Raw genomic sequence first — 18,006 nt, 5'->3', positions numbered from 1 at the left:
ACCACTCAGACACATCGCGCATCCACCGCCTGTCTTCCTTGCTCCTCCTCCATCCTCAGATCACAGGAACCCTCCTTGCTTCCTCAGTACTTCCTGTTAGAACAGCAGACTTCATGTTGACCGTTTGTGCTATGCCTTTTTATCCGATTTGTATAAGACTAATAAAATGCAATGTCTCTTTTACTGCGTTAAGAAAGCGCTTTTCAGTTAAGAAAATGGCACCACGGAGGAAGAATTCTTTTCAACAGGAGGTCACTTAATGTGGTTGTCTCAGAATAGTGTATGATATCCTAAAATAAAGCAAAGCCAGAATCACCAGTAATAAGATACACAACGATTAGCTGGTGCTTGCCCAACCAATCGTCACAGCAAGCTTCTAGTCTAAGAAACTCACGAGGATAATTGATTTAAGGAAATGCAACTGTCAACAAGTAAAACTGTGTGATTACTTTCCCTGGACTTCCAGCTGAGGACCAATTTACATCAACAAACTCATTATTTTTTTGTTCAGTCCTTAACAAGTTTATCTATTAATTCATGGGCATGCTCAAACCTGCTAAATGGAAATTCTGTAAAGCATAAATATTGATCCGTGTTTCAAAGGCAGCAAACACACCCTGGGGAATGACGACGGAGATGGTGGAGAGGAACAATTGTGACGATGTCCCCAGGGCCAGGGTTGCTGTGCGGCTCCGGGCCAGCCTGGCTGCACGAGATTCTACATTCAGTCGTTGGGTAGTGCTGTCCCCGGGGAGGGCTGAAAGGAAGCATGCTAGCTGGCGCCATCCCTATTGTTGTTCCATGTAGATCAGACGGGATATTCAGAAACTGACTGTGTGCACATGCTTCCAGAAAGTCCCTTGGTAGTCCCAGGTGCACAGAGTGATTTAGTTCCACCTCCAAGCGGAGCCTGTGTGGACCTGTCTTCTCGGGTCTCTACTTGTTCTCAGACAAAAAGATCCAAGTGTTGTTGATGCCCTGGACATGTGCGTGACTGTACACATTTGCACTTCGAAATAACTGCCAACATAAAAAAGTACACTTGTCACCACGAAGAGAATAACGTATATTTTGTTCTGGAGCCAAATATGAGTGACCACAACCTGGCAACATCGATTCCAGTTTCTGCAAATACCATTTTCCACTGTAGAAGTAGTTACGTGAGATTTAGAAAGTCATAAACTGAAGATTTATCGGCTGTAATGGCGGGGCCACAGGCAGGCAGATCCTAGCAGAGCTCTGCCAAGGATTTCAGAACATACCTTGCATGTTCCTACCATGGGCTTGGTGGGGGTATTGGTCTGCTGAGGATGGATGGGCACAAGGATGTTGGGTCAGAAACAAGATGAGTATTGGATAGCTTTCAGGGGGTCTAATAGGACCTCAAAGCAATTTGGCTCTGCTCTGCAACATTTTAGCACTCCTTAATATTAAATATAGTTTGGTCATTTGGCCTTGTGGAATCCTTCACATGGATGCATTTTTTTTCTTTTTCTTTCTTTTATTTTTTCTGGGAACTTCAGTTTACATAATCAATGATTAAAATAAAGTAGTTGGGTATAATCTCCACCCATCTTTCTTTAAGGCAGAAAGGCATTGGTCTTGAACGGAGTCTCTGCGGGTACAGCTCTAGTCTTGAGCCCATGATGGAACTTTCTGGAAGAAAAGTCAGTTTCTAGATTTTTTATATTCTTCTGTTTGTTGGGATAGATGCTGGATAGTTTTATGTCAACTTGACACAAACTAGAGTCATCTGAAAGGATGAAACCTCAATTGAAAGAAAAAAAGTTTCCATAAGATCCAGCAATATGGCATTTTCTTTGTTTTTTAAGCTTTTATTGATTCTTTGTGGTTTTCACATCATCCATTCCGATCCCGCTTATCTCTGTCTCCTCACTTCTGCCCTCTGCCCTTGAAACCTCCTCCTAAGACAAAACCAAATTTAAAAGAAAAACCAAACCCCAAACAAAATCTGCTTGGTCCTTGAACATCAACTCAGACCCTGGCAGAAGTAGGGCAATGAACGTTTTCGTAGTGATTGGTGGAGGTAGGCCCATTAATTGGGTGGTGGGGCCATCTCTGGGCTCATGGTACTGGGCTCTATAAGAAAGCATGCAAAGTAAGCCATAGGAAGCAAGCCAGTAAGCAGCACACCTCCTTGGTCTCTGCATCAACTCCTGACACCCAGATTCCTGGCTTGTTTGAGTTCCTGTCCTAACTGATTTCCTACAGTGATGAACAATACGGGAAGTGTATGACAAATAAACCCTTTCCTGCCCAAGTTTGGTCATTGTGTTTTATCACAGCTATAGGAACCGTAACTAAGACAGGATGACTTAAGAGTGGGGAGGCACTTTCTAATGTTTCATAATTTAGCTTCCAACCAAATGATAATCTTGAGTGCCTTAAAATCGATATGAGCATCTTGATGGGAAAATTCCCCAAAGGAGAGGTCGAGAAGCCCAGAGCAAAAACAACTACAACCATATCTGCACATTTGCGTGTTTACTGCAGTTACCAGGCACTGCAGGTTGGGATGCCGCTGCACCGAGTCAAGTTTGCGTTTTCTTTTGGTGTTTAAAGAACAGTTGGAACAAATGGGAGGTTTACATGTTAGCCAATGTTGGATAAGTCATGACTTGGCTTTCCAGAGACAGCTAGTATTACCTGAGACCTTGCAATGAAATCTCCAAGACCCAGCAGGACACAAAAAATGAAGCCCTCTTTGCAGAAAAACCCAGCAACATGACTGCTCCAGGAGCCAATCAGGAAGAGAAGATACACACAACCCCTTGGCCAGCTTTAGCTGCTTTCTGGTACCCTCTAGAATAGGGGTTCATGTTGATCCCAGAGCTCATAACCACAGTGCCCTCCCCAGTGTCTCCTCCGTGCAAAGAGAGCATACGCTATCGCCTTGCCCTTACACCCTTCTCTAGTGGCTTCACTTCCCAGCCAGCCCATGCTTCCAACACAGGAAGTAGCAGAGCTACCAGAAAGCTCTTCTTCCTCCCATTGCCGCTTGTATTAGCCAATTGTGTCTGCTGAAAAGGAGACCACTTAAGTGAAAGCTAGATAGAGCATCCCACAGGCCGTGTTCCTTCCACTCTTCCACAATCACCAATCAGGCAGTGATCTACAGCTGTGCCCATAGCAGGAGGTAGAATAAGACCAGTGAGCTAATCTGCAGTGTTTCTGTGGTTGTGGTAACTAGGTCACACCAATACGGGGGTTCAAATGTCTGTGCCCCCCACACCAGGTTCACATATTGAAATCTGATTCCTGAAGTGATGGCATTAGGAAAGGACGCCTTGGAAAGTGATGAAGTCATGGGTACAGAGTCTCTTGAACGAGATCAGTGCCCTATAGAAGCAAGGCCCAGAGACCTCTTGATTCTTATAGTAGTGGTTCTCAAACTTCCTAACGCTGAGATCCTTTAATACAGTTCATGTTGTGGTAACCTTGTTGCTACTTCATTACTGTAATTTTGCTACTGTTACAAATTGTAATGTAAATACTTTCAGAGATAGAAGTTTGTCAAAGGGGGCATGACCCACAGGTTGAGAATCACTATCTTAGACAGTAATGGTGCCACTGAAGAACTAGAACTTAGATCCTCACGATGCCCCAAATCTTCTAGCTCCTTGATCTTTGAATTGTAGCATCTGGAAAGGTGAAAAATACATTTCCCAGCTCGTGCCACATTGTCATAAGAGTCTAAGGCCTTCAATTACACACACAACTTAAATGCTCATCAAATCTGCTCTTTGAGACAGGATCTACCACAGAGCCTGTGACACCAAAGCAAACTTTGCCCTGTGCAGGGCCAAGTACAACCCGAGCTGACCAGTACCCCTGTACTTTCAGAAATTCCCTCCCCTCCCCACCGTCCCCACCAAGACTTCCTCTGCCGCTCTATGGAATATGGGAACATCCAGCCACACGTCTGATGTTTCACAGCTCTGTCACACAGATGTTTGGAACACTTTGCTCACTTGCCCTTCACTGTGCCGACTCTAGGCTCTTGGTGTGTCACTCTACTGATGGGTGTGGAGGAGGCCTTGACAGAGCAGGAGGAGACCAAGGTTCCAGTGCTGCCTTCACTCTAAGTACCTAACCTAGCTTTATGTCTGGTATGACAGATACAATACAATAAGCATCTGAGGGGAAAGGGAGTTTCACTGGCTTGAATTCCTGCTCACACCGCTTTATTGAGAGGAAATGAAGGCAGAATCCGAAAGCACCACCTCCAGTCAAGACCAGAGAGAAGGACACTCAGCCAGTGCTGGTGACCTCCTGCTGAGGAAGTGTCTGTCACACGATGGACTGGATCTTCCCCAGACATGCTCACAGGTCAATGTGATTCAGCCTAGAACGTTGTGAACTGAAATTGTGGTATGGGAGAATGGTCTGTATTCTGCCAATTATATTTTAAATAAATGCTAATTGGCCAGTAGCCAGGCAGGAAGTATAGGTGGGACAACCAGACAGGAAGTAGAAGTGGGTCAATGAGAACAGGAGAATTCTGGGAAGAGGACACAGTTCTTGCCCAGCCACTGAAGAAGCAAGATGTGACTGCCTCGCTGAAAAAGGTACCGAGCCATGTGGCTAACTTAGACAAGAATAATGGTCTAATATATGTTATGAGAGTTAATTAGAAGCCTGAGCTAATGGGCCAATCAGTTTATAGCTAATGTAGACCTCTGTGTGATTTCTTTGGGACTTAATGACTGCAGGAACTGGGCATACAGAAAACTCAGTCAACAAGATCGTCTTCACAGGGGGTCCAGGTTACATAAAGTTAACAGTTAAACTAACCACACAATCCATTGGATCTTGGCTTTGTTCCCTTAGAAAAGTGGAACAGAAAGCTTTGAAAGTAACTTCTGTCACTAACTAGCATCCTACAATACCAAATGTTTGGGTTCTTGAAAAAGCTATGGTGGGAAGGGGCCAGGAAGAGAGATTTGCTGTGGCTTGATGTTCACTGTACAGTTGTAGGTCAGAATCAGCAGTGTCATGTGCATGTCCTGCTCTTCACAATCCACTTTTCCTTCTCCGCACGGAACATTCGCTACATGTGAAGAACGATAGTTGGAGGCACCATCTTCTTACAAACCCAAGGCTGGGATCCCACCATGATCCCCCTCCTTCAGCCTCCCTAATTCTAGAATTACAGCTGTGTACCACCACACCAGGCTTCAATGATTTGTCATTTTCCAGAACTGACACACTTCCAAGTGCCCTTGGTAACATGGTGCTATCCAGGATCACAATTTTCCAAATAGAGACACTCCATACCTTCTAAATCCCACACCATCCGTCACGGCTGCTTTGCCCTCCCAGTTCTTTGTGCCAACTCCAGTTCCACATCTGTATGGCCAAGGTCACTGCCTGTGTCTTCCACAACAGCTCCTTTCACAATATACAATGGTATAAGTGGATTATTGAAAACATCTTGAGCTAAAACCTTGCTATATCCTAGGACACAAATCAATTACAACCCCAGAATAAATTTACGTATTTCTTTACTCTTCATTATTTTATTTTACTATGTTTGGGCATCTCTAGTGAATTTTTCATTCTATTACTTGAACGGTGATTTGATTGACTGATGAGTGAGGTTCATTGTATGACAGGAGAGTAACAGAATTAGCATCCTGAAGAAAATTACAGTCTGTGATAGAAACACATAGTTAACAGTGCAGTGAGGGAAGAGATGGACGAGAAAGTCAGAAGCAATTCAGCTTTTCTAGTCTTGGGGTTTGGTTTGGTTTTGAGACAGAGTCAAACTCTGTGGTCTAGGTTAGCCTTAAACTCGCTATGTAGCCAAGGCTAGCCTTTGACTCACAGTCTTAGGTTTACAAATGTGTACCACCGTGCCTGGTCATTTGTACTCTTGATGTCAACTTTCATCTAAAGATAGAAACTCTTATCTGTGACTCCAAGCTGTTATTAACAAATAAATATTAGTGTCTGTCCACCAGACCATTTTGCCTAAATTAAGAGCCCTGTGCTTCTGCTCCATGGATGACAATAAAGGCAACACCAAGACAATCTCGGCATGTAAGAGGGACACTGTCACACAAGCAAACCGTGCTAAACACTGCTCAATATTGTTCTTAACTTCTGAGAAAGGAAATGGAAATAAGTTGAGCACTTGAGCACTCCCTGATAATTACATCTTCTCAAAGTAGGTCATGGTTCCCATTACCAATGTGTGAGGGAGTCCATTCATGATGGGGCAGCATGAATTGCTAAAGCATTCTTCCCTGCAGCATGGTGAAAGAACTTCTTTCTCATTTTCCGTCAGAAGCCACTTCTACCCCCTGGAGCCCTGAGAGTAGCTGGAATCTGTCTTCCCCATGGCGGTGGCCTTTAGCGCATGGAACAGATCCCAGGCCCCTGCTTGGCCTTCTTTTCTCCTGACTGGCTCCAAGCCTATGCCATGTCTGATGTATACTGTGGTCTTCAGTGCTCTGGCCAAACAGGAATGGATTTCTGATTGCATTTAACCTGGCTGTATCTTGCGTCATGATGTTCAGCTGTCCTGTCTCTGTGGATGCTAGCGAACAGCACATGACTGTCTGTAGATGTGAGTTAACACCATGTGACTTCCCTCTTCTGGTCATCCTGGACGTAAAAACCATCACAACCTGTACAACTCTTTCACACATTCGACTGTATGTGATGTTGGTGATAATGTAAACAACCGTGTCGTGTCTCTGTGTTTGTGCATCTGGGTTTTACTAACAGCTACTCTGCTACTTTCAGGGTCTCAGATTCTACACATTTGTTCTCCATTGTTTAGAGAACCTGACTCTGGCAAGCCTCTCATTCCGGGAAGACCCATAGCTCCCATGCTCCTGAGAGGCACCATCCCCTAAGTCTTGTACTGGTTACTGAACATCTTGAATTAGAGATGACCTGCCATGGGGAATCCTCCAGGCAGCTCGAAGGCCCACAGCAGCGGTCTTCCAGTGACCCTCTTGGCCCCGTCCTTCGTATCAGCAGAGGTCAGGTTTGCAAGCTCTCCCACCTCTTTGCTTCCCCATTTCTACCTGCCGTTGCCTCTCCATACACTCTCCACTAGTCTTGGATTGTATGACCGGGGTAAAGGGAAACTCCACAGATAGAGGTGTCTCGATTTTCCAGTTGTACCATATTAACCTCTGAGTTGATTTCCTCATATACAAAGAGAGATGCTACCTATCACACAGGGCCACTGTCAAGATGAGAGACAATTTACACGAAGGGCCCAAACTACTTGGAGCGACTAAGTTTAAGGAACTATGTGATGTTGGTGATAATGTTGGAGATCCTTTGTCTAGCACTGAAGGAACACCCCACTTTCAATTCTGATTTTCCCTTCTATTTTATTCATCATGGGGAATCTAATTTGTGGTCTTGCCCATGCTAGGCAAGGGTTATGCCACTGAGTTATACCCCAGTTTTCAGTTCTGAATCTCCTGATATCTTCACACCCACAGTCTACCCAGATTTCCCTCCTGTCCTCCACCAGGTCTGTGTTTTAAGAGTCAACCCCTGTTGAAGCTGCTGCAGATCCTACTCAAGGACAGGAATGGAATGAAGGGGAATCAGTCCTTTCCTTGGTTCCAAGCAGCTGGTACAGTGCTTGGCACACCTACTGTACCCAACATGTGCCTCCTCAGTTAAAAATGAAAACTTCAAGATAAAATAGAAGGTATGTAAATTCCAAAGAGTGTCGCATTTATGCCAGGGGAATCCCGGGTATGCCAGGTGGTAATAAAGTTTTGGAGTGGATGCTCGATCTCCATACATGGTTCTGATGCTATCTTATTCCAGATTGGCCATCTTTCTCTACAGGTGTCTCTTGCCTTGTGTCATGACCTTCTCCCAGGTGGGTCAAATGACTTCCGGATTGTTAAATATTTTGTCCTTGGTGATGATTGATATATAACAGGAACACACATAAAATACAACATAAAAACTTTTTAAAGTTATATTTATTTCATTTGTTTGTGTGTATCTATGAATGTATGTATGTGTGCGCCTGTGTGTATGTATGCCTGATCATATGTGTGTATGCTTTTATATGTACATGTGCATACATGTTTGTGCATTTGTGTATGTATGTGCACATGCATATATATGTCTGCATGGGTCTGTGTATGGTGTGCATGTGTGTACATGTGCATACATGGGTATGCATGTGTATAAGTGTATGCACATGTGTATACACGTGTTGTTCATTTATTGTGTGCACATGCATGTGTATGTTCACATATGTGTATATAAGTGTGTGTGTGTGTGTGTGTGTGTGTGTGTGTGTGTGTTCAGGTAAACACCAAATCCAGAAAAGGTCTAGTCTTCTGGAGCTAGAGTCACAGCTGCTTCAAGCTGCTCAATATTGGTGCTGGGAGCTGCACCAAATCCTATGACAGCGTGGCAAGTGCTCTTAACCACTGAGCCATCTCTCTAGGCCATAAAAGACTGTTTTCCACCATGGGATGACACACCATCTTCGGGGGGTGCCTGTGCCATGAGAATGCATTTGCAGCCTCCAGAACTTAAGAAACTGCTTTTCTTTATAAGTTACCTGACCTGTGTCACTCATAACAACACAAAACAGACAAATACAGCATGGTTTGATATCAAAACACAAGCAAACAAGAAGAGCCAAGGCCAATGTCTCTGAAATTTGCAGTTTGGCTCTCTAAGAAGTGTTTAGAGTTAGTACTTCAGCCTCCTCTGTGCTTACTTCCAAGCTCATCTCTGCCCACTCAGAATTAGACTCCTTGATATTCAGCTTGGGTGAATTTGTAATTGCCTAGGAGACACACCCGAGCCTCTCTGCGAGGGCCTCTCCAGGTGACCAGAGAAGACTCAACATTGGGTGTGGAAAGCACAATTCCATGGACAAGGGTTCCAGGCTGCATAAAAAGGAGAAAATGAGCCAAGCACCAGCATTCAGGGGTCTCTGCTGACGGCAGCAGACATGTGAGATCAGCTACTTTACACCCCACCTTGGTGGCTCCCCTGCCATGAGGAGCTGTACCCCTCAAACCATGAGCTAAAATAAACTCTCTTTGTTAATCTACTTTTGCTAGATATTTTGTCACAGTAATGGAAACAACAATAAAGAGAGAGACATCAAAGAAAAGAAGAGATATTCTGACCAGAAAAGATATCTGTCTCTCGGGTATGAGGGACCCACAAGGGAGCATGTGACCTCAACCTACACCATATCTCAGCATCACTGTTCTCTGTGCTTGGCACGAGATCTGTGCACAGTACTACTTTGTGATGAGGAAGATGCAGAGGGTCCAGCTGATCTAAAACAGGTCCACTGGACACATGAGAGCCATGCTGGCCAGAGCACATGGTCAGCCTCCTAACGTTTGAGATGTCTGCATCATAGGAAAGTTATAAGAGGGTTGCCTGTAGCGAAATTGAACTAGAGCAGAGAGATAATCCTCAAAGGGGAAAAAATATGAAGCCTAAAGAAAGGGCAGAAGGGGGAGAAGTAGCAGAGATTGATGCAAGAGCCAAAGGGAAGGACCGCGTAAGATGGCACAGTCCTGAGCTGCAAGTTGCAGGGCAGACAGAGGTGAACAGGTTCCTGGGGGCCCTCAGCAAACTCATCTATCCTTCATGTGGTAAGTTGTGAGCACAGAGACAAAGGGAGCCCAACCAAGATTATTATTACTTTTTTTGTACACATAAAACCAAGAATATCAGACCATTTGGTTTGTTTTCCAGCCTGGGGAAAAACTAACACGCAAAAGTTAAAATGTAAGCATACCTCTCTCTTGACACCAATACAAGCAATAAATAAATAAATAACAGAAAAGCTTCAAGGCTTACAAACTTCACAGAGGAACCAAAGAATGTATAAATCACATGTGATATTTTTTATCCACATCTCCTTAATTTTAGGAGACTCTGTAGTGTAATATCTTCACTTTGCAAGAATCAAACACAGGGAATAGGCTATTAATCAGAGCCTTGGGGACTCCATATGGGTTTAAATTCTCCTTTCAACTTCTGAGCAAATACAAAATAGCTTTTCACTGACTCTTCTTTTTCTAAATTGTATCCATCCCTACAAATTGATGGTGGTTTTTAAATTTTTTTTCATCCACAAATTCTGTTTTGCAATTCATCTTTCCCTGGCACACAGACCATTGTAACTCTGAATTCATCAGCTAACGGGGTTTTCATTGGTATATCAGCTGAGATAACTCATTCCGCTATCTTGAGAAACTCCTAAGTGATGACCATGAAATGCCAAGATCCTAAATAACCTCAAGATTTAAAAGTAAGGTGTGCAGAAATGTTAACTCTGGAGCCCTTCAGCACTTCCAAGAAATAGAAGTCCCGATGCACATTGAAGAAATAACTATGTAACTGAAGCTGAAGTCAGCTGCTACATTCTAAGCCCAACCAAAGCCATCCAGGCTGTTGCAATTCTGACCTCATGGTAACTGGCCACTATTTCACAATGTTTCAATTCTGAGGGACAGTCCAATCCAATTCACAAATATCAACTGGGAATTTACTGAAAACAAGGCATGAAACAAGAACCTTTAGTAAATAGGATTTAAAAGAAAAAAAAGAGAGCAGATGGAATGGTTTACATCTTACGGAGGGGTTGGATCTGGGCTTCTGATGCAGTGGTCTACATCTTAAGGCGGGGTTGGATCTGGGCTTCTGATGCAGTGGTCTACATCTTAAGGCGGGGTTGGATCTGGGCTTCTGATGCAGTGGTCTACATCTTAAGGAGGGGTTGGATCTGGGCTTCTGATGCAGTGGTCTACATCTTAAGGAGGGTTTGGATCTGGGCTTCTGATGCAGTGGTCTACATCTTAAGGCGGGGTTGGATCTGGGCTTCTGAGACAAGGATAACTAGATGGCAGTGGGGAAACTTGACAAGATGCCTAACTGCTGGGTGGCTTTCAACAGACAAACTTCACAGACTACACATGTCCCTTATATGATGTTTCTAAAGTCATCACAGGCATAGGAGTAGAAGAGGGGAGGGCTGCTGTCAGGGACTGGGGCCAGGCGCAGAGAGTGGACACAGCGGTGAGCGAGTTCTAAGTTCTGGTATCAGTGGCACACTTGTCGTCAATAGCACAGCACCATGCACTTCCAAAGGTGGAGAGGTGGAGAAGACAGACTGCACACTGAGCATCTGCACACCATGACAGCAGAACACAGAACGCAAGGATGCTCCAGGCTGCGGAAGCGCTGGGTCTTTTGTGGAGTGGGTATCCTCCAAGGATAGACATTAAATCCTGAGTTCTTCGAAGTGTATAGATTAAATAAGTGCAACACAGCTTGTATAGTAATTCCTCAATAAAGCAAATGGATACCAAGAAATAAAGTATGTGTTTGAGAGAGGTGTAAAGGACCCACAGACATCCCAGAATCTTTTGAAAAAGAAATTCTCGCTCACAGATTGGTTGTGCAAATTTTGCATCAAGAAAAAATAGGGAAGGACCAGTAAACAGTTCAGAGGCTAAGATGCCTGTTATGCAAGTGTGATAACCTGAATCCAAGTCTCCAGTACCCATGTTAAAATGTTCGGCATGGCCATAAGCATGTGCCTGTAGCCCCAGAGCTGTAGGGCCAGGAACAGAAAGGTTTCTGAGACTTGTAGGCTGCCATCCTAAGTGCTGTGTGTCAAGGGAATAAGAGGCTAAGGGATGGAGCAGGGTAATCAATGTCCTTGTATGGTCTCTGTATATGTGTGGCCACATGCACATACAGTACACAAACACATGGCCCCACACACAAGTACACACATATAAAAGAACATGGAATGACGGAAATGGTGGGGAGAGAGATGAAGACATAGGAAGCGTTCTCCTCAGCTTGCTGAGTCAGTCGAAGGGGAGGGAGGCCTCTGTGTTCATGGGGTTCTGGAAGATTGACAGCTCCTGTCTCAGCCACCAGATTTGTTCTTTCCATACAAGAAGGCATTTATTACTCTCATAATTCATAAATTAACAATATGAGGGGGAAACCCCAGCAAATAGCTTTTATGATTGTGCACAACATTGATTTAAAAAATCTTGACCTTTTCGATTTAGAAGTTCTGATTCAAACGACTCCTCAAATAGCTCTCCAAGGCATATAAAAGCTTGACCTACAATGGACAGGAATGTTCTCCCTTGGGAATTTCCTGCAGATAGAAGAACAAACAGGGTTTAATTCAGATGCCCTGCAAGTTCCCTTTATAAGTTAGAGCAGAGGCCGAGTCAGCTCCGCCAGGCTCCCTGCCCACAAGGAAAGCCAACAGCTGGCCAAGGACACATGTTCCAGCACTTTCCTGTAGCCCTCATCACCTTCTCTGAGCATTTTCACAACCCATTCTCCATGCGAGACAGACAGACATGGTCTCCGCTCTCCTAAGTCTCCCTCACTCCTGGGCCTGCTCAGTCTTTCCAGCGCCCCCAGACCTGGCTTCTTCACAGACAGAAGTAGTCTCCGCTCACCCATGTCTCTCTTACTCCTGGGCCTGCTGGGTGTTCCCAAAGCCCCCAGACCTCGCTTCTGCTGCAAGCGGCCGCAGGGTCTCCTACCCTTCCAGGCTCATGTCTCCCCTGCAAGCACACAGGCCGTTTTCTTTCTTCCGGCCTCTGCTCCATGAGTCTTGGAGACTTTTCAGCACAGTTCTTGTCCGGTTCCTCCACCTCCACCCCACTGAGCCCTTTCTCCGCTCCGCATTCTGTTTGTTACTCTCTGTCCTCTTTGAAGGCAGGAATGTTTAGTTCTCCTATTTCATTAGGTTCCCCAGAACCAGGCATATCAGGGTTTGTTAAGTCTTGTCAACTCATGTGTCTCTTGTCCATGCCTAAAAAAGATGCTAAATCCCAAATACTCTTCCCAGTAGGGTAAATGAGCTCCAATTGAAGGCTCAACTTGTTTTTCCAGTCTTGTCTTGTAAAATCATCAACACTTAAATCCATCCAACGTATCCTTCCTGGTAGACAGGACGTTTGACAAGGGCCCTTCTACTTCCTTGTCTCTATGTTTCACAAAACAACAACAACAAACAAAGAAAGAAAGAAATAAACCCAGGACATCTGTCACCATGCTCACTTTGAACATCCCAGAGCTGTCCATTTGAGAGTGGAGTGGGGCGGGGGTACCCTCTGCCCACAAAGGAAGAACACTATCCCTTGGCTATCAATGAAACATTACAACAATACACAGTGGCTGTGTGCCGAGGTCAGGCACACCTTATGATGCAATGTCTACTTGAATAAATCAAATATGTGCTATTTGCAGCCTGGCATTCCCCATCTCTAAGCTCTGAGCTCAGGAGCAAATTCCTGTTGTGCTGCTCGGTGGTGTCCATCATCTGAGCTTAGCCTGATATGAGGGAAGTGCTGGGAGCAAGGCCCAAACCTAAAGAAGAGGAACACTCAGATACAGTGGGTCAGAGACAGACAACAGCTTAGGCAGTGGATAGTGGTGGCACCCAGAAAGCCAGAGCTCAGAGTTCAAAGCCAGTGCTGGCTACATATCAAGTTGGAAGCCAGTCATGCCAACGGCACCCTATCTTGATGACAATAATAATGACAACACCAAAGAAGAAAGAGGGGGGAAGGGGGCATGGAAGAAAGGAGGGACACACCCTGGCATATCTCCTGCTCACTTACGGCCTTCCTTTCTTCAGAAGCATCCCATCACTTCGGGTTACAGATGCCATAGTGTTCTTGTGAGGACTTGGTAAACTGAGGCTCGTGAAGAGCTGAGCAGAGCCTAGTGACCGGTGTGTGAACGACAGGCATTAACTGCCTATGCTTCCCTCACCCTGCCATGCACCCAAGAGAACCTGCAGGAAGGAGGAGATGTAGATGCTACATCACCGGGAAGTTGTTTTCAAAGATAAAAGAACAGGAGAGAAAATTCAGTTTGATTTGGCAGTTGAATGGCAGCAAGGGGCAGAGATCTGAAGGCAAAGGGTTCGGTAAAGAGCCCATGTGTGCCCAGCGGAGATTTCAATAGGGTGCCCCTAATACCGGTAATAATAAACTACCCAGCTTTGTCCCCAGCTCCCTCTCATCTTCAAACTATGAACAAACATTTTTATTCCAAGATATGACATGAGTAAACACTTAAAACAAAATAGTTAAATTAAGTTTTGTTTGGTTTTGTGTTCAAAAAGACAAATGAATGCTCTAGTGGCTGGTCCTAGACCTGTGCACAAACAGGCAACATTTGGTGAACTCGGTGGGTTTAAAATCAAGAATCATGAAGTAGGGAGGGAAAAGTGGGAAGCATCGGAAGGGATAAGGGGGAGAAATTGGGAGATAAGTTATCAAAACATTATATGCATGTACGAGACCATGAAAAAGTAAAAAGAGCTCTAAAAGGAAAAAAAAAATAGGCAAAAGCTCTTTCGCCCACAAGAGGGCGCTCCTGGACCCAGGCGCTAAGGGAGACTCGGTCCTGTGACACCTGGAGTCATCGCAGCAAGTACTAACCTACTTAGTCACAGACAGTAGTCAGCCGGCTGGCATTTTCCTGCACCCTGCGACACCCAAGGGATCGGAACATCAAAGAAGGCACCGGGCTGTTATCACACCGAAGCACTTGGGCTCTATGCTAGCAGTTTCTAAGCCTAGGGGAAGCTGGGGTGCCCTGCCATCTCTCCCTCCCAGGAGGACCGTCAACTTTCCCTCTGAGGATTCTGTGGGTGAAGGACCATTCTCCCCACAACAAGGATCAAACTGAACTTCCATTTCTTTACACGGGCAATCAAGACTACCAGTCATCAGAAATTAAAAATAGGATGTTGCTGCAGGAGTGGCGAATGACACGGAACTTTGGGAAAGTCTGGCTGGGTCTAGCCAGCCTCACCCTCTGCCACCCCAGGGCAGGGAGGAGGCGGGAGGATCCTGGGAGCGCGGCCAGGAAAAGGCAGTGGCCAGACAAGGGCAGAGAAAGGATGTTCTTTGAGTCAGGGATGACAGCTGTCCTCGTGAGTGGAAAACTGGATCCACTGAGCGGTGTCTGCTGAGCCTGAAGGGTTTCAGGAACCCAAGGGCCTCCAGTAACAGTAGTTGGTGGGACATCAAAGCCGCGATTAGCACAGCTTCCTGGCTGTTGCACTCTGTGTATTTATGGCACATGGCACATTTCAGAGCTGTTCCCAGAAGATGTTTCAGCTGTCAAAATCCCTTATTTGGGCGATAAAAGTGCCTGAGAAGTCCCAGGGCTCCTGAGTGCCCAACCCCAGAAGTATGCCAAAACCAATAACAACCAAACAAGCACCACCCAAAACAAATGGGAAACAAATGGCTTCCAGGGCCACCCGTGAGCAGGCTGGTGGCCACACAGAGCAATTGGTGCCGAGAGAGAGGAGATAAGCCTGACTGGTCTCTGCTGGAGCACAGGCGACAACTCAGAGCTCTCCCCTGATAACGTTCCCGTATGGTAATAGCCTCGTCTTGCCTGGTGCGCATGGCTCCGTCTACCCCGCAGCTCACTGCGCTAAGCACTGGCTTTGTTTCAAGCATATTTGGATCATCGGGGAGGGTCTCTGAAGAAACAAGGGATACCTAAGAATATTTCTACCATTCTTCCTTTTAAGGTTGGGAGGGTGATCTGGTGGAGAATTGGGGAGCAATGTTAATGCTAATGCCTGTCTTCTGGCAAGGTTTATAAACCATCGTGTGTGTGTATGTGTGTGTGTGTGTGTGTGTGTGTGTGTGTGTTATGTGTGTGATGTGTGTGTTATATGTGTGTGGAGTGTATGCATATGTGTTCATGTGTGTTCCCTACCCAATAATTAATAGCCAGTTTCCTTATTTTGGTCTCCCCCAGGGACCCCTTTCCTGGGTTCAGCTCCCTCGAATGTATTAAGGCCTTATTTCCCTACAGAAGTTACCAAGGGTAGTACCATCATTCTCTGGGGACACCTGTCCTCCAGGGTTGGGCTTGAGCCTGAAGCTTATCCTACACAGCTACTTGGAGCTCCCCAAGATAGCTGAAGTCAGGATATAAGCAGCCCTCTACAAATACAGTATACCCTGAATCTGCCATGGAAGCATCCCAAGAGCTAACCCTCTGCTTCCCAACAGTGGCATCAGCCATCAACTCGTTGAGAGCTGGGGCTCAGTGGGCAAGGGCCCTGAATGGCAGTATGACCTTTTTCTAATTTTCCAAACCCAAATTAGCTAAACTTTTGCACAATAGGGAAACTTAAATGTGCCCAACCGAAAGGTCACAGAGGTATTGACATGTGTCCCGTCTTCATTTCCATAAATAACAGTCTATGTAGAGTCAGGAAGTATCCTAAGAACTCCCAGTTTCCCTCAGCCAGTCCCAAGGTGAAGGCCAAAGGCACACATGGTGGATATTGGATCATGCAATGGCTCAGTAAACAATGGAGCCAGGTTCCTGGTCTAGCCTGAATCAAGAGGTTCCAGGCTTACCCGCCCCAAACTGCCCCTTCCCAGGCCTTCATCCCATTCCTGACACAGGTCCTTTAAACTGTGTCTAACATAAAACTCCTCTTTCTTTGGCAAGAAAAGATGCCATTAAAGAGGGAAAAGAAGGTTAAAATTTACCCCAGGGAAACCTATTTCAGGCCTCCCGCTCTGTGGTGCCCTCTGCTGCAGCAAGAGACAGCCTTCCTTACAATAACCTGCTGACTTTTCTTTAAGAGCATAGAAAGTTCTCAGCAACTTCAGGGGTCTGGGGACGCAAGGCCTATGCTCAGTCTGAGGATGGTGGTGATGGCTGTGGTGAGGATGGTGGTGATGGCTGTGGTGATGGCTGTGGTGATGGCTGTGGTGAGGATGGTGGTGATGGTGGTGATGGCTGTGGTGAGGATGGTGGTGATGGCTGTGGTGAGGATGGTGGTGATGGCTGTGGTGAGGATGGTGGTGATGGCTGTGGTGATGGCTGTGGTGAGGATGGTGGTGAGGATGGTGGTGATGGCTGTGGTGATGGCTGTGGTGATGGCTGTGGTGAGGATGGTGGTGATGGCTGTGGTGATGGCTGTGGTGATGGCTGTGGTGAGGATGGTGGTGATGGCTGTGGTGAGGATGGTGGTGATGGCTGTGGTGAGGATGGTGGTGATGGCTGTGGTGATGGCTGTGGTGATGGCTGTGGTGAGGATGGTGGTGATGGCTGTGGTGATGGCTGTGGTGAGGATGGTGGTGATGGCTGTGGTGAGGATGGTGGTGATGGCTGTGGTGATGGCTGTGGTGATGGCTGTGGTGAGGATGGTGGTGATGGCTGTGGTGAGGATGGTGGTGATGGCTGTGGTGAGGATGGTGGTGATGGCTGTGGTGATGGCTGTGGTGATGGCTGTGGTGAGGATGGTGGTGATGGCTGTGGTGATGGCTGTGGTGAGGATGGTGGTGATGGCTGTGGTGATGGCTGTGGTGATGGCTGTGGTGAGGATGGTGGTGATGGCTGTGGTGAGGATGGTGGTGATGGCTGTGGTGAGGATGGTGGTGATGGCTGTGGTGATGGCTGTGGTGATGGCTGTGGTGAGGATGGTGGTGATGGCTGTGGTGAGGATGGTGGTGATGGCTGTGGTGATGGCTGTGGTGATGGCTGTGGTGATGGCTGTGGTGATGGCTGTGGTGATGGTGGTGATGGCTGTGGTGATGGCTGTGGTGATGGCTGTGGTGAGGATGGTGGTGATGGCTGTGGTGAGGATGGTGGTGATGGCTGTGGTGATGGCTGTGGTGATGGCTGTGGTGATGGCTGTGGTGAGGATGGTGGTGATGGCTGTGGTGAGGATGGTGGTGATGGCTGTGGTGAGGATGGTGGTGATGGCTGTGGTGATGGCTGTGGTGAGGATGGTGGTGAGGATGGTGGTGATGGCTGTGGTGATGGCTGTGGTGATGGCTGTGGTGAGGATGGTGGTGATGGCTGTGGTGAGGATGGTGGTGATGGCTGTGGTGATGGCTGTGGTGAGGATGGTGGTGAGGATGGTGGTGATGGCTGTGGTGATGGCTGTGGTGATGGCTGTGGTGAGGATGGTGGTGAGGA

This window comes from Microtus pennsylvanicus, chromosome 1 (assembly GCF_037038515.1).
Source record: "Microtus pennsylvanicus isolate mMicPen1 chromosome 1, mMicPen1.hap1, whole genome shotgun sequence".
NCBI classification, from domain to species: domain Eukaryota; kingdom Metazoa; phylum Chordata; class Mammalia; order Rodentia; family Cricetidae; genus Microtus; species Microtus pennsylvanicus.
Note: the sequence above shows the minus strand (reverse complement) of the source record.